Genomic DNA, 27,527 nt, shown 5'->3' with positions numbered 1-27,527 from the left:
TTTCTTAAAACCCAGGAATTTGCTACAAGAATGAATGAATATTTTCTAAGTGCAGAATAAAATTAAGTTTTCAGTAGGAAAATATTGTGGCTAAGAGCTCTGTATGGGGTGGATAAAGGAGTTTGAGAGATTTTATATTTTGTTGTCAAATTACTTTTATTTTTTTTTCTTTCCCAGAGACCAACTTAATAAGTTTGTGGGTTAAGGAAAAACACAATTTTCATTGATAAGAAGAAAAAATAGATTCAATACAGTTTTCAGCATATTAACATATGCTACTCCCATATTCATTATTAAGAACTGCAATACGATACAGGCACATTGTTCTCTCAAGTGATATATAGAAATGTAGCAACAAATGGGATATGTCTTTGTATGGTAACAAGTCAGTTTATACAAGATGAACAAAGCATGTTTCTAGTATCTAAAGAACTTGAAAGCATTTTCAGCAATTCCGGGCTCAATTATTAAAAATAATTTTGCATCTCTAATAATTATGTATAAAATATAGACATCCTAACATATTATAAACAACCTGGAAACCTTAATCTTTGGAGTTCTGTGCTATGGGTCCTTGGAATAGATTCGAAATATAGCTAACATTAAAAATAGTTACTATTTATTGAGCACCTAGTACATACTTGCTCATTTAATATTTAAACTAACTCATTTAAATACTTAACAAGTGGGAGAGGGAGAAGATGATGAAGGAAGTCTAGTTGAGAGGCTATTTTAAAAGCCCAGACCAGAGACTGATGGTAGGGCTGTTTTCTTACCAGTTTTATTTTTTTTTTTTTTTAAAGATTTTATTTATTTATTTTTTCCCCCAAAGCCCCAGTAGATAGTTGTATGTCATAGCTGCACATCCTTCTAGTTGCTGTATGTGGGACGCGGTCTCAGCATGGCCGGAGAAGCAGCACGTCGGTGCGAGCCCGGGATCCGAACCCGGGTCGCCAGCACTGGAGCGCGCTCACTTAACCACCAAGCCACGGGGCCGGCCCATCTTACCAGTTTTAGAAGTGAGCAGACTGAGGCGCAGATAGGTTAAGTCACTTGACAAATGCAAATGGAGAGCTAGAACGGGCTCTATGACAGAATTATGAACTATATAAAAGGTGGCACATCATGGCTCTACCATAAGAGCAAAGACAGGTGTTCAATCTCAGCAAATAAAGTGAGAGAGTTAGGGTTTTGGGAAATATGTTATACAAATCTAATTTGGAATTCATTCTTTGAGCTAATCAGTAGGCAATCCAATTTAGGGCACATCCATGACACTTGAGCATTTATTTTAACTCTGGTAGTGCTGGGGAAGGAGAAACGGAAATCCACAATACCAGCCACAATGGCTAGAAATCCAGGTCTCATAAGTATCTGCCTATCCTGCTTTATGACGTTTGTCTGACTGTAGGGCTTCAATTCAAACTAAATATTTATTGAAGGCCTTCCCTGTGCTAGGTACCAGAGATACAAACATGACTGATATACAGCTCAGATCTTCAAGGATTTTCCGAACTGGCAAGGTAGCCTGTCATATACACAAAAGGCCCATAGTACCAGGTGGAAAGTTCATATAGGCTGTATGAACAAAATAGCATGGGAGCCCAAGAGAGGGCTATTAATTGTTCAGGGAGTTAGAAGACAGGTGAGTGTTGGTGAATGGGGAAGACAAGCAGAAGGGAATGACCCAGCATAAGTATACACATGAATGCATTCTATGTGGTTGATTATGGATGTGGTGAGTGCTCAGATATAGCCATAAATCTAGAAACAAAGGAGAGAATCACAAGATGAAATTAGGTAGGGACTAGATTATGAACATCATAAGTAAGACATCATAACTCTATACTGTAGATACTGGAGAGTCATTAAAAGTTTTGTTTTTAAAGAAGGGTTAAGTGACATGACATGATCAGATATCAATTTTAGAAAGACAAATTTTAATAACTAGATGGGAGAGAATGAGAGCAAGGGATTCAATTAGGATGTATTTGTGATATAGCAGATAAGAAAATTTGTAGGCCATCAATTTGTTCTTTGTATCTATGAGTCTTTCTGTTTTGTTTTGTTGCCAGAGGGGAGGGAGGTGGGGGGAAGACCGAAATAGGTAGAGGGGATTAAGAGGTACAACCTTCTAGTCATAAAATAAATAAGTCATGGGGATGTGATGTATAGCATAGGGAATATAGTCAACAATATTGTAATAATTTTATGTGATGACAGATGGTTACTAGTCTTACCAAGATGATCATTTCATAATGTATGTAAATGTTGAATTACACCTGAAACTAATACAATATTATATGTCAACTATACTTCAATAGTGTTTAAAAAAATAAAAATACATTTAAAACTATAAAAAAAAAAGCAAAGAAAATTTGTAGAAAACAAGAGCAGAGGAATATATTGGAGATGGAATTTACAGAATTTTGTGAACCATTATATGTGCGGCAAGAAGGGCTGAGAACAAGGGAAATCAAAGTTGGATCCAAGTTTTCTTACTTGTGCAGGTGGCTGGGTACTTATGATTAGTCAGAAAGAGAGCACAGATAGAGAAGTCCATTTGAAGTGGATTACACAATGTGAACCATGCTGGACATACTGATTTTGAGGAGCCTGTAAAACATATAAACAAAAATGAGATGTTTAGTAGACAATAGTCAACCTGGGTGAGGAGTTCAGGAGGACGAATGACGGGGACTTTCATATAGAATTGGGTGGAGTCATCCGTATACAGATAACAGATGATGCGTGGGAATAGATGAATTCTCTCAATAAAAGAGTATAAAATAGGAGCAAAGCAAGTGAAAAGAATAGAACATGTCCATTCCAAGCAGTGTGGCCTTCAGACTGGCAGCATTAGAGTCAGTATTTTTTAGAAACGCAAATTTTCAGGCCCTACCCCAGACTTACTGAATCAGAAACTTTTGTGTGGAATACACAAATCTATGTTCCAAGTGCTTCTGATGCACTGTAAGTTTTGAGAGCCACTGATTTACTATATTGGAAGAAAAAGAGGAGCCATCAAGTGAGCAGTCAAGAAGTAAGAGGAAGTCCGAGAGATTTGATGTTGCAGGAGTTTTCACGGAGAGAATTTCAGGCATCAGTGTCAGATACTACAGAAACGTCAGTATGGAGAGGACTGATGAGAGGTCACTACATCTACACTTTGGAAGCTTTGTGAGAGTAAGTTACACTAAAAAATTAAGAGTTGATTCTACCTAGTGGAGGCATCCATTCAAAGTCAAGACAACAGAATGGGGTGTGGGCTACTTAACAAGCTTGTAAAAGAAGTAAGATGTTGATGTCTTGATGACGCTTTAGGGATATAGGGCAACAAAGAAAGTTTCGGAAGTTTTTTAAGTGAAAAATTCGAGCATGATTTTATGTTAAGGAGAAGTAAGATACTACTTGATGGAGCAAGGTTCTGAAAGGATAATTGGATGGAATGGGATGGGATGAGGATCACAGTCTAAAAGGCTAGAAAGGTGGTAGAGGCAGCCCTCCTTTTGAGAAAAGAGCTAAGACTTAGTACACATAAAGTTAAGTTTGTAGTGGGAAAGGAGAGAACTTGAGGGAGCTCATGCCAGCAAACCTTTGTTCCCAGGGAAGCAATAGGCAAGGCTATTTTCTTTGAGTGAGAGCTGGCAAGACTAGGAGAACTTGCGAGGGGTCATGGTTTGAAAAGATCTGTGAGAATAGGAACACTGGAGAAAGCCCAGAGACCTGTCTAGCAGAAACGGCCTCAGTTTCCTCTTCTTGCTCAGTTCTTAGCTTTTTGCACATTTTCCCAACTTGCAATATGTCAAAGCTTTCTTAATGCCCCACCTTGTGGCCTGGCAGAAGGAAAGATTTTTCTTTTCCTTGAGATACTCACCAACTCTGGCACATGTTTGACATCAAATTCAGGTCAGCAGAATGGATAACAGAGGTGCTCTTTACTCAGTTCACTTCACCCCAGACAATGCAGTTAAGAAGATACTGAATAGCATTGTTTGTGGGCTTAAAAAGACTTCGCCAAAGGGGTAAATTAATTAATGTTGAGGATCCAAATGTCCAGGAGTGATGGTAATAATGCATGAGTGTTAGAATCTGCATTTATCCTGCAGATCAATTTTTCTGGTCTTCATGTGGGCCTGAAATAGGTAAATGCATTTCCCAGATCTTCCCATTATTCTAAAGCATATAATGGCATTTCAATTTATAGAGTCTAGACTTGTTATCTCATACTGCTATTAAGCCATCAAACTCACAGAATTTCCCAGGCCACGGATTTCCCTTTTGGCCATTTTCGGTCATCAGTTCTGTCCCACCAGAGTGCACATTACTCATAGGTTTGAGACATTAAAGGAAAGTGAAGTTAATATTGTTGGATGACAATGCAAATATGAAAAAGAATCCTATTCTATTTCTTCATTCCTTATAAGTAATCCGGGCTACCATTTATAGATGCTCCGAATAGCTGAGGTCTTTGACCAGGGATAGTTTAAATTTTGAAAACTTGCTCTTTCAGCCTTATTACAGACATAGAACTCTCGAGGACCAAATAATTCACTTAGAAAAGGAAACTGCTCAGAAGGGATAAGCTACGTAATACTCATTTCACTTCCAGTCATTAACAAATGTCCCCCAGCTTTAAAGCTCATGAATAGAACCTGGGAAGCAGAAAATATCAGGTGGCTAGATATGCCTGCAGTTCACCTCCTAAAGTCTCATCAAAAAATAAGAAAGTCATGGGCCTGAATAAAAAAGTAGAAAGACTTGGGAAGGGGCTAGGAGCATAACAGTGAAGTAGACAGCATATGTGTTTTGACTTCACATCTTGGAATTTTGGAATTTGCAGGAATGAATCATTGTTCCTGGTGACATTCCTTTTTAACAGGCAATCTAGAATGACTACACAATAACTATCTGCCCATGAGCTTCTACCAAGAGTGAAACAAGTCAAGGTTTAAGTTACTATTTTCATTTTTACCTAATGAACTCTTTTTTCCCTTAATTCTAAATAATTTTATATTTCAATTATTAAAGTTATTCTAGGTTACAAAACATTTGTGTAAAGAACTAGAGGGTCATGAAAATCTCTTCTCCTTGGAGACTTACTATCTTCAAATTGTAAAATCACTCAAACTGTCTAACTATACCAATAGTATAAAAATCCCCAATGCCAATATTTACTTTATTCTGTGCATTCTGCTTCTAAATCCAGTATCTATGATTGTATAAAGAATGTTTTCCTCTAAAATATCTTTATAACAATTTCTTTGGAATGGAAAGAGAGCTATAAAGTTCAATTCAAGTAATAACATTTTTGAAATGGAAAATGCCATCTAGTCCATCCTTTTATTAAAAAAAATACACAATGCATAATATCACTTTTCTTATACCAAATTCAAACCATACAAAAATAGAAAGTTAATAGTGAAAGTTTTCCTTCACTTTTCCTCAAACCTACTTCCTGTCCAGAGGTAATCACTGCATCAGCCAATGTATTTCTTTCTAGAACTTTCTTTATGCATTAGTTTTCTTTGGTTTGATAGTAGTACAATGACTCATAGGTTGTTCTTTCTGTACCCAGAGTGTACGGAAATTATAAGAATATGAACTATTCAGACGAGCCAATGAAAAATTTGAAGAACAGATTGCGTTTCTGAATCCCAATAAATAATTTGAAGCCTTAACGTTTTATTACATAGCCTTATCAGTGTCAGTTTGATGCTGCAAACGTTTTGTACATTTGGCATCACTTACGTCTAGGTGCCATATAAATGAACAAACATGTCCAATGTGCTCTTCAAATTTACATTCTATATGAAGACTTCATATATCTTGTCTTCAAAATTCTGAGTTAAACAGTTATTGAAATAGTGAGAATTTTCTACGTCTTCTTTACTGTTTTGTCAGGGAATTGGCCATTGAAATTTTCCAGGTGACAGCAGAATTAAAATTTGTGAAACACTGCCCTCTAATGGATAAATAAGTATTTGATATATTATACAAAAGGAAAAAGAGTACTTGAAAGACACAAAAAATAAATTCGTTTTCTCACACTAGTATCTAACACAATGTAATCTACATTAGTAGATGCTGACAATAAGGCAGAGTGGGATTTTTTTGGAGCCTATACTATAACCTAAATTTTTGATTCAAGATCCTTCGGAGTGAATTTATACACAGCAAAAACACCTCTTGCATACGAGTCTTGTATATGACTTCATGGGAACCATATTGTAAAACTTAGTAAAAATACCAGACAGCCTATATAATTATAGACATCCCTACATATATGATGTCATTTCAAAGACTGCCGACTATTTCTCAGACTTGAGAGTAAAAATGGCAAATAACCCAGTAACTGACTGGCATAAAACAAATATTTCTATTAAAGAACTAATTCGATACAACAGATTTGCTGCATTTCAAATACATTTCATGGTCATCCTAATTGAGTCTTCTTTATGTTTATGCAATTCAATGTTGTTCTTATCTCATTTCTCTCCATCGTTCTAAGGAATATTACATTATTTGTTGTTGAGCCCAGAATACATAGCATCTCACACACATACTTCCAGTAGAAGGAAGAAAAGGAAATATATATAAATAAGGGTGAAGAAGGAGGATGGCAAAGTGAGACAAATGTTTGGAATTTAACGTTTTATTCTCTATGTAATACCCAACCCACCAAATAACTTTTAGTTAAAGAAAAGGCTCTCTGCTCCCACCCCACTTATCCCTAACTTACAAATGAAACCATTTGTTCCTGAGTAGATTAACTGAGAAAAGCTCAATTCACTCTATGACCCTCTGCTTAAGAAGTCACTTAATCTTTCCTCTGGTTCTTTGCGTTTACAAGTGGGACAGTGATATTTGCCCTCTACTTTCTCCTCAAATAGAGTGGTTAAAGAAATGTTCTGCTTGCTTTGACCACTAAACTGTGATCATGAGCTCCTTGAGGGCAGGGACTGAGCATCCATCCTTCTATCCCTATATTAGAGCAATGCTCAGTGTTTGATTTAGACCATTTCAATTTTAGTGAGTGAACTAAAATCTGCCTTAGTATCTGTATTGGTTTGCAAGGGCTGCCACAACAAAGTACAAAAAGCTAGCTTAAACAACAGAAATGTATTGTCTCGTATTCTGCGGGCTAGAAGTCCAAAACCAAGATGTGAGAGAAGGACCTGTTCCAGGTCTTTCTCCCCGACTTACAGATAGCCCCCATCTCTCAGAGTCTCTTCACATCATCTTCCCTCAGCGTCTCTTCACATCATCTTCCCTCTGTACATGACTGTTTCTATGTCCAAATTTCCCCTTTTCATTAAGACATCAGTCATAATGCATTAGGGGCTCACCCCACTCCAGTATGACGTCATCTTAACCAATTACACCAGAAATGGCTCTATTTCCAAATGAGGTCAGACTCTAAGGTACTGGAGATTAGGACATGACCATATGAAGTTTTAGGAGACACACTTCAACCCATAACAGTATTCCTTTAAAGACAAACTAATTATCAGCAAGAAACCTAGGCTCTGAATAGGTTCTGGTCTGAAATGTAATGCTATATATATTTGGTAAGGTCTAAACTCCAGAAAGAAAGAAACTTAGTCCTATAAATATATGCTCATGTGTGCTCTCCCTCTCCATCTTATCCCCCTTTCTTTTTCTTTCTTTCTTGTCATTATCCCTTTCTCTCTACTCTGTTCTCTTTTAATAGACTACTCCCAGCAATACAAGGAATGCACACATGCAGGCTAGAACATAACTCTGGTTTTCCTAGCTTTTTTCTTTTTTTTTTTTTTGGTCTGGCTCAACAAAATTTATTTATTCTGCTCTATTGTGGACCACATACAAAGGTCTTTTAATAATACCAAACAGTAGCTCGGTAGAGGCACATATACCCATTTTTAAAAACTATACCAAATTAATAAGGATTATGTGTAAAAGTTCTCATCTCTCCACCCCCATCAAACCTTGAGTTGACAGTCTCTAGAAGCTGAAGCAAAAGAAAAGAACGCAACGTTTCTTTTGCTTTGGATCACATCTACTTCTTTGTTCAGGATGTAGACTTTGACCCTGAGCCATCTATTTTGTGTTTTTGTTCCTGACCTTAGTTATACATTTCAGATGTGAAATTGCTCACAGATGGCTCAGTGATGGTCTTTTGTTACTTACCTTGGAAAAAATTATCTTGTGTCTGTGCATGAATGTCTAATAAGAGAAACAATATCTGTATACTAGGAAAGAGAGATGGATTAGTGCCCTGTAAATCTGTTGAGGGTATTCTGATAGTAAACCTAATCCAAAATATTTGATCAATGATACCATAAAATATTGATTTTTGGCAGCCTATTCCATGCAACAACCAAATCCAGATTATGAACTTTTTCAAACTTTTTATAAGATAGAATTCAGTGGATCAAAAATGAGCTTTGAAGTATGTATCTCAATAGAGAGGTGCATGAGTTCCTATTGAATAGAATATCAACATATATAAACTGTTCAATCAAATGCTCAAGGTAAAATTATTAAGTGATTTAAACCTTTACTTTTATATGTGTGTGTATATCCAAGTTAGAAAACCTTTTCCCTTTCCCTTTAGGTGTTCAGCATTCTTCCCTTCTCTATTCATCAAATCTTACCTTGTAGAAACATCTGAAACTCATTTGCATATATTCAAGTGTGTGTGATAAAAGTTTAAAGTCTTATACCTTCCAATGAGAATTGTAATTATTAATAATATCATTATTAGCAGTAGTAGGTATTGAATCTTTAACATAAGACAACTAAGAGTCCACAGTCAGATTTCAGGCACCTGTAATATATTTGAGTGAACAATTTTAAAAGAAGACAGCAAAAATAATCTTTCTGCATCCTTGAAGACCTCCTGTGAGAGTAAAAGCCACCTCTATCACCTAAGGTAGGCTTTTCAACTGAAAGTTTGTCAACTATTAGATTTCCATAAAATTAATTTAGTGGGATGCAACCAGAATTTTTTTTAGTGAAATAGAACAGAGTTGAAAGAAATAGAATAGAAAGTACCAAATATATGTACATATATTTGTGTATATATGTACATATCATCAAAACAAAAGCAAAATTAAAAATATTTACTCTTTATTAAATACTGAGTCTCTATACAAAGTGTATATTTTACTGGGTGTCATGGTGGAAAACATTTGAAAGGCACTGACGTAGGTGGAAGATGCAGTTTAGAGAATACTGCAATGAACATCCATGAGAACTACCTCAGGATTCCATCCAAGGACTGTCAAATTTGTGTGTTTGGAAGGTCAATTCTACTGTCAATCTGAAAAGAAAATCTTCCACATTTGTAATATCATCATTCAACAAATATTTCCTTGGTGCTCAGTGGGTCATTTGTGTTCAGTACAAGAGAAACAAGTCGAATATGACAGGATCTCGGCCCTTGAGAAATGGACGTCCTTCTGGGAAGACAGACCAAAGAAACAGCTACAGTGCAGTGTGAAAGTGGGATTGATGGTCACAGAAGACTCAAGGAGGAAGGAGAGCTGCTAACCCAGACCAGGAAGGCTTCCTGAAGGTAGTGACCCCAGACCTTAGTGTTTGTGGACAAATAGAGTTAACAACCAGCTCTATCAGTCAGGGTTCAGTTGGAGAAAAGGAACGCACTCCATGTGTAGTTCAAGAGGGAGACTTTAATAGACAGAAGTAGCTGCAAAGGTACTGGAAGAGTTGATGGAGCAAATAGCAAAATGTGAAGCAAGTCAGAGATTAACACCTGCAGGGAATCACTCCAGCTCCTAGGGCTGAAGAGAAAAAGAGAAGTAGTTGTACCTGGCAGGGGCAGGGCAGCTGGGGCTGCCAGGTGGGCATAGAGCCGGGGTGGAGTCTGCTTACCAAGAGCTGGGCCATCAAGGACGTGCAGCACGGCCAGGGAAGCTGCCCGTAGCAGAGAGAGGTGGAAAAATACCCTGATTTCTACCTTTCTCCTGCATGCCAGTTTCCCATCCCTGCCTCCCGCTGCCCGGGGAAGGGAGTCTAAGAATATGTTTTGCAGAGTCAGCTCCCTGTGATACAGAACAGCGCAGGGAAAAGACAGGAAATGAATGGGAGACCCAATAAGCGAGTAAGCAGGAGAACATGCAGGGATGCTGAGGGGCAAGAGAAACAGACAATTCTGGAGGAGCTGTAAGTTGCTCAGTACGGATCGTAGGTGGACACTGGACACTGGTGGAAGAGGTTAGACAGGTCAGCAGTTTTAGGTCACGAAAGGCCCTGTGATCATCCCGATAAGTTTCCATTTTTTTGTAAAGATGATGCGAGCCATTGAAGATTCTGGTGTGATTGTATGCCTATGTGTATACATGCAAAAGTTTTTGTTAAAATCAAAGTAAAACAGGGACACAGTTAAAAAAATTAAAAAAAGGACAACCATAAAGAGCTTATGCTGAAAAGCAGCATTCTGCCCACCATCCTTTCTCTTCCCACTTCCGCTTCACAAGGGAATTTCTTTTCGCCACTTCTGTTTTAGTTCTTCTGGTAATTTCATTGGCAAGTTTAAATATGATGCTGATTCCATTATGCTATTTTCTTGATTTTAAACTTTAGACAGTATATTGTGACCACTCCTCCACTATAGAAGATAAGGACTTAGTTCACTTAAGCTAAACCCCGTGTCTCTCTTCTTCTCTCAACTTTTAAGTTCTTTTACTGTTTTTAGCTATCGTATTTTTGTTTGTTTGTTTTACCTTCTGGAGCTTTAAATGATCGTTCTTTTTGTTCCAGCAATGTTTAACAATATCTCCTGATACCCTTTCCCATCTTGTTAAATGAGAATGTGAATGTTCCTATATTCCTTTTTGCTGCCCATCACCTGCCTCCATCTCCCAACTTGTGCCAGGTTGAAATTCACTTATCAGTCTGGCAAGGCATTAGATATTCATAAGCTGACTTCTGGAAAATGGAATCTTCATGTATACTATAAAGTGGTGAAATCATTCAAGTCTTTCTGACACTACAGTCCACTTTCTTTGCTCCTGATCTCCATTCCATAATGGAGTGTGAATTATTCCTAGGTGCAGTGCTATGTTGGAAACACAAGTGATGTGATTACAAACCATATCCTTGCTAAAATAATGTCTCTATTATTATTTTCAGGAATTAGGTGGTCAAATAGGCAAAATTATTTTAACTAGCATTGGGATAATAGAAATTATTTTCCTAAAGAGTCAACTGAAGGGAAAAGTTAGCTTAAATCTAAGTTCACCTCTAAATGATACAATAATAACTTAAAACTGATCTGTCTTTGGAAAAATAAACAGAATCCTTCACAAAAGAGCAAGGAGAGCCATCAGTGTGGTTATACCTTTCTGTATGCAATTGATGAGGCCTTAAAAACTTGCATGCTAATCACATGCTTAGAAACAGAATTGTATTTCAGGATCATTAGGAGACCTCACTATTCAAAATAATTCCATGATGAACCAGTTATAAAGCACAGAATTCTTTCATGGTGCAAATAATCATCTTCAGTTTATTTTTCAGTCAATCCAAATTTTCACATATTGAGTTTGCTTAACTCACGACACAGCTGTGTTTATGGAGAAAACTGAATCCTTGTAGATGAGTAACATTATCATCATTCATTTTCTCCAGACTATGAAGGATGGGCAAAGATGACAGCTATGATCCTTAAGGCTTGCCAAGAGCTTACCAGAGTGATCTTTTATAAACATGCTATGGATATTTTCTCTAGGATACACACACTTTCATTTCCTTCAAAAAACTTTCCATGAAGGCTGAGCCAGGAAGAAAAGATAGATAAGACTGTACTATCCACCTCTCTCTGCCCCCTGTCCTCCTTGCTTCCTTCACACAGCCTCACCTGTGAGCTTAAGAGGGCGGCTCTTCATTATTTCTAAGAGTCACCCAAATTAGAAGTGGCCACTTTGCACAGCCACTTCAGTAGGTAGTCCTGGTATGTCTTTTGATTGTTTCACAGTCATCTGTCTTAAAATAGTGTGACTCCTGATGGTACAGGTTTAAAATATTTAGTTTAATAAACACAGATTTATCGGGTCTACTGAAGGTGGACCATAATGGGCAACTTGCAATTTCTGATAATGACATAGAGAAAAATTCCTATAGGAAAAAAATTCCCAGTAATGCCATTTCTCTGAAGTGAGTCATTAATCCAATAAAAGAAGAATAAAATGTTATTATTTTTTGTAACAGAATAAAAATTAAAGAAAGTAGCTAACAGAAGAGGAAGGCAAAATTATGTACCTCGTGAGATATTAGACAGCCATTATAAAAATAATGATGATGTGGGGCTGGCCCGGTGGCGCAAGCGGTTGGGTGCGCGTACTCCACTGCCCCTCGGCCCGGGGTTCCCTGGTTCGGATCCCAGGCATGCACCAATGCACTGCTCGTTAAGCCATGCTGTGGCAGTGTCCCATATAAAGTAGAGGAAGATGGGCACAGATGTTAGCCCAGGGTCAGTCTTCCTCAGCAAAAAAAAAAAAAAAAAAAAAAAGAGGAGGATTGGCATTGGATGTTACCTCAGGGCTGGTCTTCCTCACAAAAAAAAAAAAATAATGATGATGATGATCATGGAGCAACAAGGAAAATGGTTATGGTGGGCAAGTGTGCCCTGCTTATGTTAATATAAGGAGATGAACAACTGCTAGAAAAGAACACACACAAGCAAGTGTTGTTAGAGAAGAGCAATTATAAGTAATATTTCTGTAATTTCTAAGTATTTTTATTCTTTATATGGTTTTTGTAATAAAAAAGAAGAAATACTTTGAGTAGGCTCTTATCACCTGTTTTTGAAAAAAGAGAGGGAATGAAAAGGAAAGAAATTACTGCTGAATTCTGAGAAATTGAGCTGTCTTAAATGAATTACTTCAGCTCTTGGACATTTCAACTCTTGTTTATGATTGCAAATACATTTGGGTAAGTAAAGAGTTTTCCCATTGATGAATTCCTGCTAAACAACCTTATAGAAAACTTAGGGAGAAAACTAGAAAGAAGAGCTTAGGGAGCGAGGATGATGAATCAGATGAATGAATGATCCCAGAATGGCTGGTAGGAGAAGGGGAGAATGAGTGAGGAAAATGAAAGACAAGAATTCCTATTTATTAAGTACCTACTATTGGCTAGGTCCTTTTAACAACATATGAAACACTTAGTGCCAGATGCAAAGGAGATGCCCAATGCATAACTATTTTATTAGTTGTATTATTTCTGCCTTTACTACCACTGTTTGAGGTAGCTGTTTGTAAACTCTATAATCTGTTCCACAAATTCAAGGTACAGGTGCATTCACATCTCTACTTTTCTTACATGCTTATTATTAAGAAGATCTCTATCTCCCCAGAGACCTTCCCTTCTCTTGAATTGTCCTTTACCACAGGGTCAAAGGGGAATGATCAGACCGGCTGTCCCTGAATGATATGATATCTATGTAGAGCAGTGTTTTTTTCTGAGACTGAATGAAAATTATGGATGCAGGCCTCTCTATCTTTCCATACGTATTCACATATGGGAAAAATAGTGCATATCATTTCAGGAGAGGTGCCTGGGTCTCCAAGCTAAGAATACCCGATCTAGGAACAATGACAGCAGTTGTACAACTGGTACCCAGTGGGCTCCAAGACATAGATGACAACTGTGCTCACAATGTAAAACTTCTCTTTTCTCCTAACCCTCTCCCCTCCAAGGATGGACCCTGAAAAGGTCTGAAAACACACAGATCACACTGTGTGTGATCTCACACAGAGGAGAAATCCTTGGAAAAGAGAGAGGGCCACTCCCAGCTGAGGCAGAGGGGAAGATTTGATCTTAGATCAAGTGCAGAGTTTTGATAACTTGGTTTGGGACTGTATATCCTAATATCTAAATTGAATCTTGTTTGGGATTTAAAGCGACCAAAGGATTTTTTCTAAATGGCGTCTATTCAGAAAGAGAGATATTATCCAGAGAATTATTACCTCACTAAATAAATTTTAAAGAAACAACGACAGACAATAATAAATTGTCGTTTTGATATACTTGTACTATGGATATACACTATGAATATACATACATGAATACATATTGTATATATATAACAAATCTATATATTTGTATATATACTAGAATGTATAAGTATATATGTATGTATATTATATACATAATTGAACACTGAGTGCCAGAATTATGCTAGTTTCTTAACATATTTTATTCACTCTCAATAATCCAATGAGATAGGCACTGTATTGTCTCTAATTTACAAATTAGCAAACAGAATCACAGAGAAGTGAAGCTACTTAGCTGAGGTCACACAGCTCATAAGTCATATTTTAAACATAGCAGTCTGAATTCAGAATTGGTTTCCTTAACCTCTAGAATATTTCTAACTTGAATTAATCTTCTTTGTTCCTGAGAAGTTGGCCTCCCTTTTGAAAAGTAGGTCATGACTACTGCCTACCCTACTAAGGCGTAATCCACACAGAAGGTAGAGTGGACAGAAGGAGAATGCCCACAGAATTGACCCCTAGGCATTTTTGTATGAGACCATTATCCAAGTTAGGCTCTTGGGCCACACTATGTCTTCACAGAAAACCACGTTAGAGCCAAATAGAATGATAGTCTTTTGGCCATTGTCTATTTATAGGACAAGCATTGTGAGCACTTTATGACTGCTCAGAACATTGGCAGAAATTTAGCTAAGCAGATAATGCTATACCGAGACATGTATAGCCAGTTTGAATATTTACCTTACCTAGATCGAAATATCTTAACAATGGAAATTATGCTCCTTGAATACCATGAGTATAAATATTATGAAAAATTTAGGCCATTCTGAGACATTTGAGTTTCTTAGTCAACTTTGAAGTAAAAGATTTCATATACTATATATTATGTGCTTGCTTATAACTGCAAAAACCAAGCGCTTCTCTTTAGAATATCAGAATAATTATCTCATATTCTTCTCAGGCTTCAGCCAAAACTCCTAATCAGTAGGCAAAGCCTCACTCAATGTCTTGTTGTGTTTTTTCTTGTCCATATTCCTGATCTCCATAAAAGTAAGGACCCAGTCAGTCATGTTCCCTTCTGTATCCTGAGTGTTTAGGAGAGTATCTAGCATAAGGTAGGGCTCATTTTTTTTTTTACACATTTTTGAATGAATAAGTAAAGGAACTAGAATAAAGGTTACTGTTCTGTGCTGGTTAACCTTAAGTGTCAATTTGCCTAGGCTATAATGCCCAGAAGTTTGGCCAAACACCAGCCTACGTGTTGCTGTGAAGATATTTTTTAGATGTAAGTAATGTTGAAATTGGTAGGCTGAGTTAAGCAGATTACCCTCCATAATGTGGATGGGCCTCATCCAGTCAGTTGAAGCCTTAAGAGAAAAAGCTGAAGTCCCCTGAGAAAGAAGGAATTCTACCTCCAGATTGTCTTCAGAATCAAGATTACGACGACAACTCTTCCCTGAGTCTCTAGCCTGCTTGTCCGCTCTGCAAATTTTGGACTTGCCAGCCCCCACAATTATGTGAGCCAACTCCTTAACATAAATAAATTTCTCCCTCTCTCTCTCATACACAACACACATGCACACACACACACTATTGGTTCTGTTTCTCTGAAGAACCCTGTATAATACATGTGCCTTTTACACTTACTTATTTCCAGACCACAACGAAGTATTTAAGGGTCCACTTAATGTCATGTAAAAGAATTTTTCTGGCTTTTCAGTAGATATGGCTTTAGCATTTCCAGTTCAGCTGGGGATGTTCACATGGAATCAGAATCCAGGCTCTCTGCTCAACATGTTGCCTGTTTTCTTACCCAAAACTGTAAACACAAATTTTCTGGGTTGTGAAAGGAGGGGTTAAATGAGCATTTTTATCTCTTGTGAGCTTCTTCTAGCAGCCAAACCACCAACTTGGGGTTCCAGATTACAGATACAATCTGTTCCACATAAATGATACTTTGGCTGCATTGCAGTGTCTCAAGCCAATCTTTCAATCGTTTTATTCTCTAATCCAGTTTGTACATCTATACTTGTCTAATTCACCTTCTAATTTCCATATCAGCAGCCAATTATGTGGATTGCTCCACTACAGCCAAAAGATTTAAGTCAATTTATAGCATTAAAGGTAACTGAAGCCAAATCAAATCATGATCAAGGCTTATTTGTTAAATTTCAACATTTGAAGAGTTGTTAAAAAAAAAAAAACACAGAGCCCCTTTGACAGATGGAAACAAGGCAATGACTGAAAACAGAGCAGAGAGCATGTTGATGATGTTTTTAAAAAAAAAAAAAAAAAAAAGCCAAATCGCCTACGAAATGTTTCTAAATTGAGTGCTTTAAATAGAAAACAATCCATCAACCCAATCGAGGAATTGCGAATGTTGCCAACTCCTTGTCATTTTCACCAACTAAGAACAAGCAGATTGAATTCAGAAGACCATATAAATATTGTGGCTTCATGGATATTAAAAATAGACTTGAGAGAAATGACCATAAAATGTGATTTTGAACTCAGATTGGATGGGACACTAGGTGGATAATAGAGAAGCTGTGTGTTGTAGAGCATGAATTTGGGTATGGATTTGTTGGGATGGAATGGTGGTGGCTGAACTGTAGGGACAATGAAATGAGAGGGGGGATTTAGAGAGTAGGGGTGAGAGTTTAGAGTATTATCAACGAGAGGTTGGCAAAGTGATTAACATGACTGAGACATTGTACACCCCCATATATTGGGAATCTGATTGGCTATACCATGCATTTTAACAAATTTATTAGAACTTCGTTTTTCAAATTTGTAATACAATTTCCTAATTGCTCCATGTTACAACATATTCCCCAAAACAGTTAATATGGAGCTTCCCCTCCAAATTCACCCACTATGCCCAAGGAACCCAGTTATAAAGGTGCCACTACAAACAACAAGCTTGTTACAAACAAGCCAGTTATAATGGTCCCTTACTAGACAATTAATGTGTCTATATTCTGGTTAATATTTTATGTGACATCTCTTTAAGATTCTCTTTTGTAGGCAGGATGCTCTTCTATCGCTGACAAATCACTAATAGGCCTCCTTCTTCCTGAACAGGTTCACTGCATGCACAAAAATTTTTGTATGTTTTTCTTTGTTTTGGGAATTTACCCTCTAGACTACCCCAGGGTTAGTCAAGCTATGATGCCAGGGCCCCTGTAAAGGGGAAAGAGGATGAGTGAACTTGGCTCTTGGGCTTCCACCTCCTGTTTCAACCAGAGAGTCTGGCTTTAAGCCTGTTCACCTTGGTGATCAACTTGAGAGTGTGTTTGAAAAAGGCTTTTATTGCTTTCAAGAAAAAAATTTTTTTTGAAAACTGATGTTCTAGCTTATTCTCTTTCTCAGGTTCTGACCTGCTCTCTTGAAGTGGAGAATAATGTAAAGTTCTGCGTACAAATTCAGGAACAATTTTGTTTTCAGGGATGAAACATAGCAAATCTATGGTAATATTTGTGCAATACTTGTGCATTATTGACATTGAATCTGAACACTTAACAAATAATCTGAACACTTAACAAATAAGAATATTCTCAATTAAACTTGTGTCTTCAGAGCTAGATGAAAGTACCTTCATTTCTGCTTCATTATTCATCTGTCAAGTGTTTAGGAAAATGCGGATTTATTTAGAAGCTGACTTATGGAGTGTCTGACTTGTGTTAGTTTGACAAATCAGTATTCTTATACAAGTCTTTTCTCTACATGCTCTCCAGAGCCCTTATTATAGCAAATGAGTATCTTGTGACAATGAAAGAAAAAAGCTTAGATGGTATTTGGTGTGGAATATGACCCTTTTATTTTTTTGCCAATCTCTTGAAGGTGATAGAAAAACTTTATCACCTGTAGTAGGCAGAATAATGGCCCCCCAAAGATGTCCACGTCTTAATCCCTGGAACTTGTGAATATGTTGCCAGACTTGACAAAGAGACTCTGTGGATGTGAATAAATTAAGAATCCTGAGATGGGGAGACTATCCTGAATTATCTGGGTGGGCCCAATGTAATTATAAGGATCTTTGTAAGAGGAAAGCAGGAAGGTCCAAGTGACAGGGAGATGTGTACATAGTACGTTGCTGACTTATGAAAATCCAAGAAGAGGCCATGATCCAAGGAATGTAGACAGCTTCCAGAAACTGGAAAAGACAAGAAAACACGTTCCTCCCTTGAGCCTCTAGAAAGGAATGGAGTCCGCTGACACCTTCATTTTTAGCCCAGTAAGACTTGTTTTGGATTTCTGATCTCCAGAATTGTAAGATAACATATTAGAGTTGTTTTAAACCATTACTTTTCTGCTAATTTGTTACAGCGTTAATGGAAACTAATACAATACCCATTAGAATTGCAAAAATTGGACACGTGGATAGCATCAAGTACTGGCAAAAATGTGAAGAGATGGGAAGCTTGTATACTGCTAGTGAAAATATGGCCTGCTCTACTCATTCTGGAAAGCAATATGGAAGTGTTTAGTAAGATTATGTATGTGTTTGTTCTGTGACCCAGAGATCTTACTACTGGATACATATCCCAGAGAAATATTCCCATATAGTTTTGTAAAGATAGTCACGTTCAAGGACGTTTGTACAGCATAGTTGGTGCTAGTGGGAGCTTGAAGGAAATCTAAGTGTTTATCTCTAAGATAAGGGATATGTAAACTGATAAAATACTGTGCATCAGTTAGAAATGGCAAGCCAAATATATATAACTATATGGTTAGATCTTCCCAATAAAATATTAAGTGAAAAAGGCAAGAAACAGAAGATTTATTTCTCAGTAATATTTATATAACACAAAAAATAGCAATAATTTATTCAATTGTTGATTTATGTTAGTGTGGCCGCACTGATATTTGTTTTACTCTGTGGACTGTAATTCAATACTATTATCATTTATTTTCTTGCTCAAATTGTTGCATTTTTGGTCATTGAGAGCTCTTTCAGGTTGGCTCCTGTACCTGAACTGGCTCCTGTAGCTGTAACTGAATTAAATTGCTTGTATCTTTACCATAATCTTCAAAATATTTACTTGAAATTTGGTCATACTACAAAAGAAGAAGGAGAAGGAAGAGGAGGAGGAGGAAGAGGACAAGGCAGCAAACAAGCAAACAAAACATTTTGGCTTAGCATGTTTTTGGAGAAGTAATGATGTCATGAATTAATTATTAATTGAAATCAAACACTTAATCATAATAATATTATATCTCCCTCCTCTTCTGTTAAGTTTGGTCTTTAATACCTTGAGGACTGAACACATTCAAGGCTCATCCGTGGGGCTGGATGCAATAACAGACATCCCCATGGAAGACAGATGGAGATACCTTGCGGTAACTCTCAGGACTTGCTCATAAGCACAAATGAGTCAACCCCTGGGGATTCCCAGCAGTAACTCTGTGTGTGTATGTGTGTGTGTGTGTGCATACGTGTGATTACTGTACATGTACATGCAATCACATAAGTATGGCTGAGGCGAGGGGTAAAAATAGTGGAAGTTGTACAGTCAGGAATGAAGCAACATTAAGCAAAATAAAGATGTTTTTATTTCCAAATATTAGCAGTGTCTCACATTGCTACTATATGTGGATGCCAAACAGAATGAAAGAGCTATACTAGAAGATACTTAACTTAGGGACTGGAAACAGTCTTTCCTCACCCCCACTCCCCTTGGTTGCCTTGGCTTCTTGATCCACAATTGACCACTCCCTCCTCCCTGAGCACTCTTTTTCCTTGGTTTCCAGGACACCACATACTCCAGGTCTTGCTCCTGCCTCTTTGGTTGTTAATTTTCAGATTTATTAGTTCCTTCCTATTGTCCCAACCTCTAAATGCGGAAGTATTCCAGGACTCAGTCCTTGCCATTGTCTCTTCTTTGTCTACATCCCCTTCATTGGTGGTTTTACCCTTCTCAGGACTTGAAATTCCTCCTATACACTGACAGTTCCTAAATTTATGTCCCCAGCCTAGACCATTTCCCTGAGCTCTACACTTGTATATCAACTTGCCTACATATTATTTTCTTCTGGATATCTAAGAGACATATGAAAATTAGCAAGTCCAAAGTCCAAAGCTAAATTACTGCCTTCCCCCCACCATACTTCCCCCCACCCCACCAGTTCATTGTCAGGAAATGGCAATGCCAGTTGCTCAAGTCAATATCTTTTGCATTATCCTTGCCTCTTCTCTTTTCCCACACCCCAAAAGCAATCCACTGGCAAGTCTTTTGAAGTTACACATTCAAAATATATCCTGAATCTTTTTATTTCTTAGCACCTCAGTCTCAGCGCCTCACCTGAATTACTGCAATAGCCTCCTAGTTTGTCTCTCTGCTTCTACCTTCACACCCAACCCTTGGAGAATGTCCCCAACAGAGTCACCTTTTAAACTTATGTCAGATCACATCACTCCTTTGCTCAAAATGCTCCATTGGCTCCCAGAGTAAATGTCCATCCTTACAATGGCCTAAAGGCCCTCGACATTGTGTACCCCTCCACTGCTCTTCACATCTTTGATCTCATTCCTTCTACTCTCCAGCCACGCTGACCTTGCTTCTCTCTTGAACCCACTAGGTACATTCGTCTCTCAAGGCATTTGCATTTGCCAGTTCCTCTGCCTGGATGCGATTTCCCGAGATAGGCATGACTCTCCCCTCTTTCAGGTTTTTGTTCATGTGCCACCTACTCAGTCATGTCTTCCACCATAACAAATTTGCAGCCACTTTCCACACCAGGAACTCACTCTCTCCTTTCCCTTCTTTATTTTTTCCATAGCATTTATAAAGATCTAGCGTACTATATATTTTACTTTTTGTTTATTTTGTCTTTTCTAACTAGAAAGCACCATCCATGAAGTCAGGGATGTTTACTACTATTTCTCTTGAACCCAGAACAGTATCTGGCACATTATAAGTGTTCAGTACATCGTTGATGATTGAATGAATTGAATGAAATAAAAATGAATTTCTTTGGCACTTCACCAATCACAAATGGGGCAGATAGTAATACCTCTTTCTTCAAAGCAGCTCAATGTTTGTCAAGGCTGAGTTCATGTCAAAATGCCACTCTTTAGAAGGGATTTTCCTCTCCCTGCAATGGGACTACCCTGTGGTCAAGGAGGGAAGCCCGGGCTAAATGGCCATTGCAGCAACAGGCTGGTGTCCAGAATAGGGAAGAACGTGGCAGGAAGAGGAAGTGGGCAAGCACCCTTGCCTGCTCTTCCCACTCTCTATGCAGACAATGCTCTCCAGAGGCTACTGTGACAGTCTACAAGCTATTTCCACTAGGGCTTTATTTCAGCTCAGTAGCCAAGGATAATCTGAATAAAAGGAATAAGGCGGGTTATTCAGTTTCTAATTGCTATTTGCACAACTTTTTCCTAATTGCATTTTCCATAGACAATTTGTGCCAAAACGAACATTCCACTAATGATGCTGGCAAGGCAGTTTGTCAAACACTGACACCTAGTGAATGTTACTATACAGACCTTGTTCTGGGCTCTATTTCGGGTCCAAGAAATTCCACAGACATTCAATTTAGGAGGCAATCAAATCTCATTCACCTACTTTTAGTATTAGACTTGGCAGAGCTTGACTCCAAAGTGGCGCTCCCGCTCATTATTGGGCCCCTGCATATAAGTGAGTGTATGCCCTTGGAATGCTGGCAACAATTTTAATCTAAGAAAAACAATCAGGACGGAAGAAATCCTGCAAAACTACCCAGAGAGCCTCTCAAGTCAAATATAAATGTTTCATTTTTGTCAACTGCCATGGTGTGTGATCAACAGTGCGCACTGCTCCTTCAGTGATGGAGTGAGCAGAACTCAGTCTTCAGCTTGCAGGGGTCCTGGGTGGAGTGGCTGGGCTCCCTCTGAGATAAGAGTGCCTCAAATCTGAGAACCGGCACGTCAGAGGTACTCTATGCCAACTGGTGTGATATAATGGAGAGATTTTCAGACCCATGGAGAGACAGGGACTTTTGTGAGGTGTGATGGAATCTGAATGGAACTTATAATTACACATAATAGGGAACAAATGAGGGCTCCACCCGAGCCACACTCCACTTATTTACTAAACTTCTCTGCAATTTAGTTTACGATGCCATTAAACAGAGAGCTCACTGAGGCCCACGGTTTTGAGGAATACTAAGTGAGTTGTGCAGGGAGAGAGCCTCATACATTGCAGTGTCCTGCACCTTTCTTTCTGCTCCCTTGGCATCTCACAGCAAAGGACTGGGCCAAGCTAAAACCAGGTCTGTCTTTGAGTTCAGTGTTTCATTTCTCTCTCTCTCTCTCTGCCTTGGTTGTAAGTGTGCTCTGAGATGGGAAAAGCACGGAGCAGAAGGAATGCGCAACCGTCTCTCCCTCCCCTTCTCATAGCTTGTGACTGGAACTCATAAAATCCATGCTGACACTGCCCAGAGAGTGGAGAATGAGCTCAGGGTCCCAGCCGGTAGCCCTGCTTGCTTGTGTGGAGCGTGCTCTCCCACCTGTCTTCCTGAAGTCTAGAGGTGTCAACATTCAGATTCAGAGATAGTCTCCAAACCAGATTCAGGTTCAGAACCCTGCTCCGCCTCTTATTAGCTGTATAGCCTCAGACAAGTTATTTAATCGCTCTCTGCCTTGGTTACTCCATCTGTAAAATGGGGACAAAACAATTCTTACCCAGAGGGTTGCTGTGAGAATTCAGTTAGTGTGTATATATTTTAGCTAATAATAATATTACTATAATGTAAGGAAAATCAGTGTGGGGGTAATGTGTGGAATGTTCCCTAGAGAAGACATGCATGATGGAAAAGCAGCACTAGACTTGTTTGTTTATGTAGTTTTGTTCTGGTTTGGCAGATTTTAGATTACGGTACTGTCCAGTTCTTGGCAAAGTCTAGCTGTTTGAAGTCTCATCTCATTCTTGGATATATAGCAGCACCTTCTATGGACTTCTGAAAGAGACTGACATTTGGCTCATGATCTTCCTTCCCCTCCCCTCCACTCTCCCCCTCTCCACTCCTCCTCTTCCTTTCTCTCCTTCCTCTTCCTCACTCTCTCTGTCTCCGCCCCGCCCCCTTCACTCTCTAATGGAACGCTGGATTTTTCCTTTCATGGCACTCTATTCATCTTCATTCCTCTCCTCTTTGTCTTGGATGCCTCTACTCTGCCCTGAAATCTCTCAGCATCTACAGGAAATAGCGTGCACACGCACACGTGGATGTGTGCGTGGGCGTGCACCCGTCTTCTCTATTTTTATTGACAGCAAATTAGAAATGCTTGCCAAAGCAGGCCCTGCTTTCTTCACTCAAGATTTGTGTCAGGTGGCAAGAAAATACACAGTGGCTCCCTGGGCTCCTCACAGTTACCCTAACAGCTACCAGAAGGATTGGAAGTTTGATCTTTGTTCAAATAAGGTGAAATCTGGAGTACCTAGACAGACAAATGCAAGCGCAGTGCTTTGGTCCCTTAGGTCTTCGCCAAGATGGCAGGCCCATGTTTCTTTTGTTACTGATTCATAGCTCACAATGGACAGTTTTCTTAGTTACACAGATCATTATACAAAAACACAAGTGGCATTTTCAGTCCTAGAAGCCAAATTGTCATTGTGTTAATTGGCTACTGGGGCTCCTGTAGATGGCTTTGGACTGTGTCCTAACTCTGAACCCTGGCCCTTCCCTTATCATCGCTTGTTGTTATTAGGAGGTATTTCAGCCATAACAAAGACTTAGAAAGGTAATATCATGTACCCAACACCTGTCAAAAAATATGACAAATACAGCTTCCTCTTGCCTTAATATCAATTTAAAAAGCTACACGGACTTTTGTTTATTTCTTATGTGCCTGTTTTTTTTTTTTTTTTACATTTAACCTTAAGTGCTGTTATGTTTTAAGTCTGGTTCTTGAATGGATATGTATTGAATTTAGCTTAATTACACTTATTGTGTTTTATTTTTCCCATCACATTTTGTGTTTTCCATCTGTCCTGCTGTTTCTATACTTATTGCTTTTTCTTTTGTAAATTTTATTTGGATTGATCCAGATTTCCTTATTCTTTTACTATCCTGTGTTGGTTTCGAAGCTATATATTCTATTTCTCTTTTTTATGGTTATTCTTAAAATTTTACTTACAGATAATTAAGAAATTCAAAAGTTATATCATAACCTTTACTATTTGTAAACAATAACTTAGAATATTTTAACTTTGAAGATTATCTCCATTAAGTTAGTTCCTGAACCAATTTATCTATTATTTTTCTTAGAGTTTATACAGTATTGCTTTTGTAAATATAACTACAAATTTACCAGTTCCTTTGCTCATCATTGCTTCTTTTGCCTGAGCTCTTCCTTTCTGAGAGAAATTAGAATTTCTAAGTTAAAGTCTTTTGGTGAAAAATTTCCTCAATATTATTCTTTTGAATATGTCATAATTTTATCTTTATTCTTGAAAGATAGTAATTTTAGGGTATAAAAATCTTAGTTGACAGTCATTTTACCTCAGCACTATGAGGATATTATTTTTCTTCTGCTTTCAAGCTTTTTTTTCTGTCCTTTCTGTCTGGCTTCTATTACGATCATTACAGCCATAAAATAATCTGTTTTAATTATACTGTGTTTAGGTGTGAATTTGGTCTATTTTATCTTGCTTGTGATTTAGTGTAATTCATGATTCTGAGGACCCATGTCTTCTCTCATACCTTATTGTTTTGGACTATATGCTTATGTTGGAAAGGAGCAGGGGAGCTTTACTTAAGGAGACCTTATGGGGACTGGATTGAGAGTGTGAGACTCCAGAGTTATTCTATGCTTTCTTCTGCCATGAGCATTACTGATGAATGCCTTGACCTCTTTCATGCTAATATACTAGCTTCTGTATTCCCAGATCACATAGGAGTGTACATTTGATTCAGAATCTCCTTGAGGATGTACCTCTAGTTTCAAATTCTCAGAGATCTTTCTACCCCAGGCTAAAATGGACAAGCTTTCTCTGCTTATCTCCATGAATTGGTGGATGAGTTTTTTTCCTCCTAGACCTTTCTTCCACGAAGGGTGTGGCTCTTTGCTGGTCCTGCTTCATCCAGGCACTTTAGTCAGTTTCTCACTTTGCACAGTCTCAACATTTGTCCCCTATGCCCTGGTGACAGTTTAAAACCTAAGTCTTTTCCATAGTCTACCACCTTGACTTTCACTTTCTTTGTATTTCTTCCTGAGTGCTCAGATATGGATTTAAAATATGTTCATTACATTTTCCCATTAGGATGGCCATTTATCAAAAAAACAGAAAATAATAAGTGTTGGTGAGGATGTGGAGAAATTGGAGCCCCTGCCCATGCTGCTGGGAATATAAAATGGTGCAGCCACTATGAAAAACAGTAGGGCAGTTCTTTAAAAAATTAAACATAGAGTTACCATATGATTCAACAATTCCACTTCTGGGTATATATCCCAAATAATTGAAGGCAGGGACTTGAACAGATATTTGTACACCAATGTTCATAGCAGCATTATCCACAATAGCCAAAATGTGGCAGCAACTCAAGTGTCCATTGAAGGATGAGTGGATAAACACAATGTGTTATATATATACAATATAATATTATTCAGCTGTAAAAAAGGAAGGAAATTCTAACACATGCTACAACATGGATGAATCTTGAAGACATTGTGCTAAGTGAAATTGTGCTAAGCCAGTCACAAAGGACAGATATTGAATGATTCCACTTGTATGAGGTACCTAGAGTAGTCAAATTTATGGAGACAGAAAACAGAATAGTGATTGCCGGGGGCTGAGGGGAGGAAGGAATGAGGAGTTGTTGTTTAATGGATATAGAGTCTCAGTTTTGGAACATGCAAAAGTTCTGGAGGTGGATGGTGGTGATGGTTTCACAACAATGTGAATGCAATTAATGCCACTAAACTATACACTCTAAAATAGTAAATTTTATGTTATATATGCATGTTACTACAATAGAAAACAAGTATATTTGTCACATTTTATCCAGTATTTCTAGGTGTTTTAATATCAGAAAGTTTTCAAAGCTATTTGAACTGCAATTTTTCCCAAACAGGCATTCCCTAATAATGTTGCCCTTGGGCCTTTAGGCTTTTATTCTACTTCAGTGTATTGCTGAGACAAATAAGTAAGAGAGCAGAGAAAATAAAACCTGAGGCTTCACTGTTGGATAGAGAATTCCTTTTCTTTACTCTTATTTGATGTATAGGGTTGTTGTATTGTACAACTATAACAGGATTATAGGGATCTCAAGCCTCCAAAGATGAGAAACCAAGTAGAATCTGACCTCATGAGAAATGGAACTGGTATCAATGCAGCTACATGGCCCCTCACACAGAGCTTCTCTTCTTCTCTCTGGCTTTTCTATTTTCTCTAATAATTATCCCATTATCTTCACTGCTTCATAGTATCCGTTCACTTCAGCTTGTTGTAACGCATTTGAATTGACCAGATCCTCTTTACCTCATAAAAATTCTTGATATGGTATTTTGGCATCCGCCCTTCCTAATAACTGCTACAAGTTCTTAGCTTCCCAATTCCAAATTTCTGAGAGGAGTCTGATTTGATGAGGATTTTGAGTACAATCATCTGGATTAGATGTGTTCATTCATTAATAATGAATACACTAGGAATTTTCACTTCTGGCATGGCAATGTGAGCAGCTCCATGGCCCTACTCTCCAGAAAAACTAGTGAAAATTATTCTTGAAAGCTCCAAACGTTTAAAGTTTCTGGAAATGGTCTTAAGGGTATACAGCAAATGAAGACACATTTATTCAAGAAGCCTGCTAAAACTTGGTAAGAACAGCAAAATTGTGTGGCATTTGAACCACAGTCTGCTCCCTCTATTCTTCCTATCCCAGCTCATCGTGATGGAAACTGCACTCTAGATGGGTGCAGCCAAGAACACAGGGCTTTCTCTTCGCCCAACTCCCAGTCAAAGGCTATAGTTTCCTCCCAGGAGGGACAGGATGTCAGTATTTCTCATCCTGCCCCTAACTACGTGTTGCAGAGGCTAAGTCCTGAGCAAGTGGAACCAACACCTGGGGGATCTCTTCTTCAGCCTCCTCTCATGGGACAGAAGCTCTACCTTGGGTACAGTGAATACTGGAGCCCTATCACCCTTGCCCCACTCATACGGCAGATGTTGCACATCACAAGTGGCAAGTTGAGACCTGAGCCTACTGTCCTCAATCCCTACCTCCTTGCCAAATACCCCAGATCCTAAAGCAGTGGTATCACTCAGAGAAAAGTGTGCCACTTTCTTCACCTGAGCTTCAGAAGGGAACAGAGATTTTGCCCAGAGATAAAGGCAGGTCATAAAACTAAGCAATCAAAGCACTTTCTAAAGGAACTGACTTCATTTGCAACAGAGTATGGGGATGTTCAAGCCTAAGGGCACTCTGAAAAATCATGGAGGTTATGGTGAAAAGCAATTAAGAGGAGACTTATAGATTCATTAGAGATAGAAGATAAACCATGAGCCAGCTAGTTAGCAGAGAAAAACAGTGAAATGGACA

This window comes from Ceratotherium simum, chromosome 4, assembly GCF_057802395.1.
Source record: "Ceratotherium simum simum isolate JZ-2026a chromosome 4, ASM5780239v1, whole genome shotgun sequence".
NCBI classification, from domain to species: Eukaryota; Metazoa; Chordata; class Mammalia; order Perissodactyla; family Rhinocerotidae; genus Ceratotherium; species Ceratotherium simum.
Note: the sequence above shows the minus strand (reverse complement) of the source record.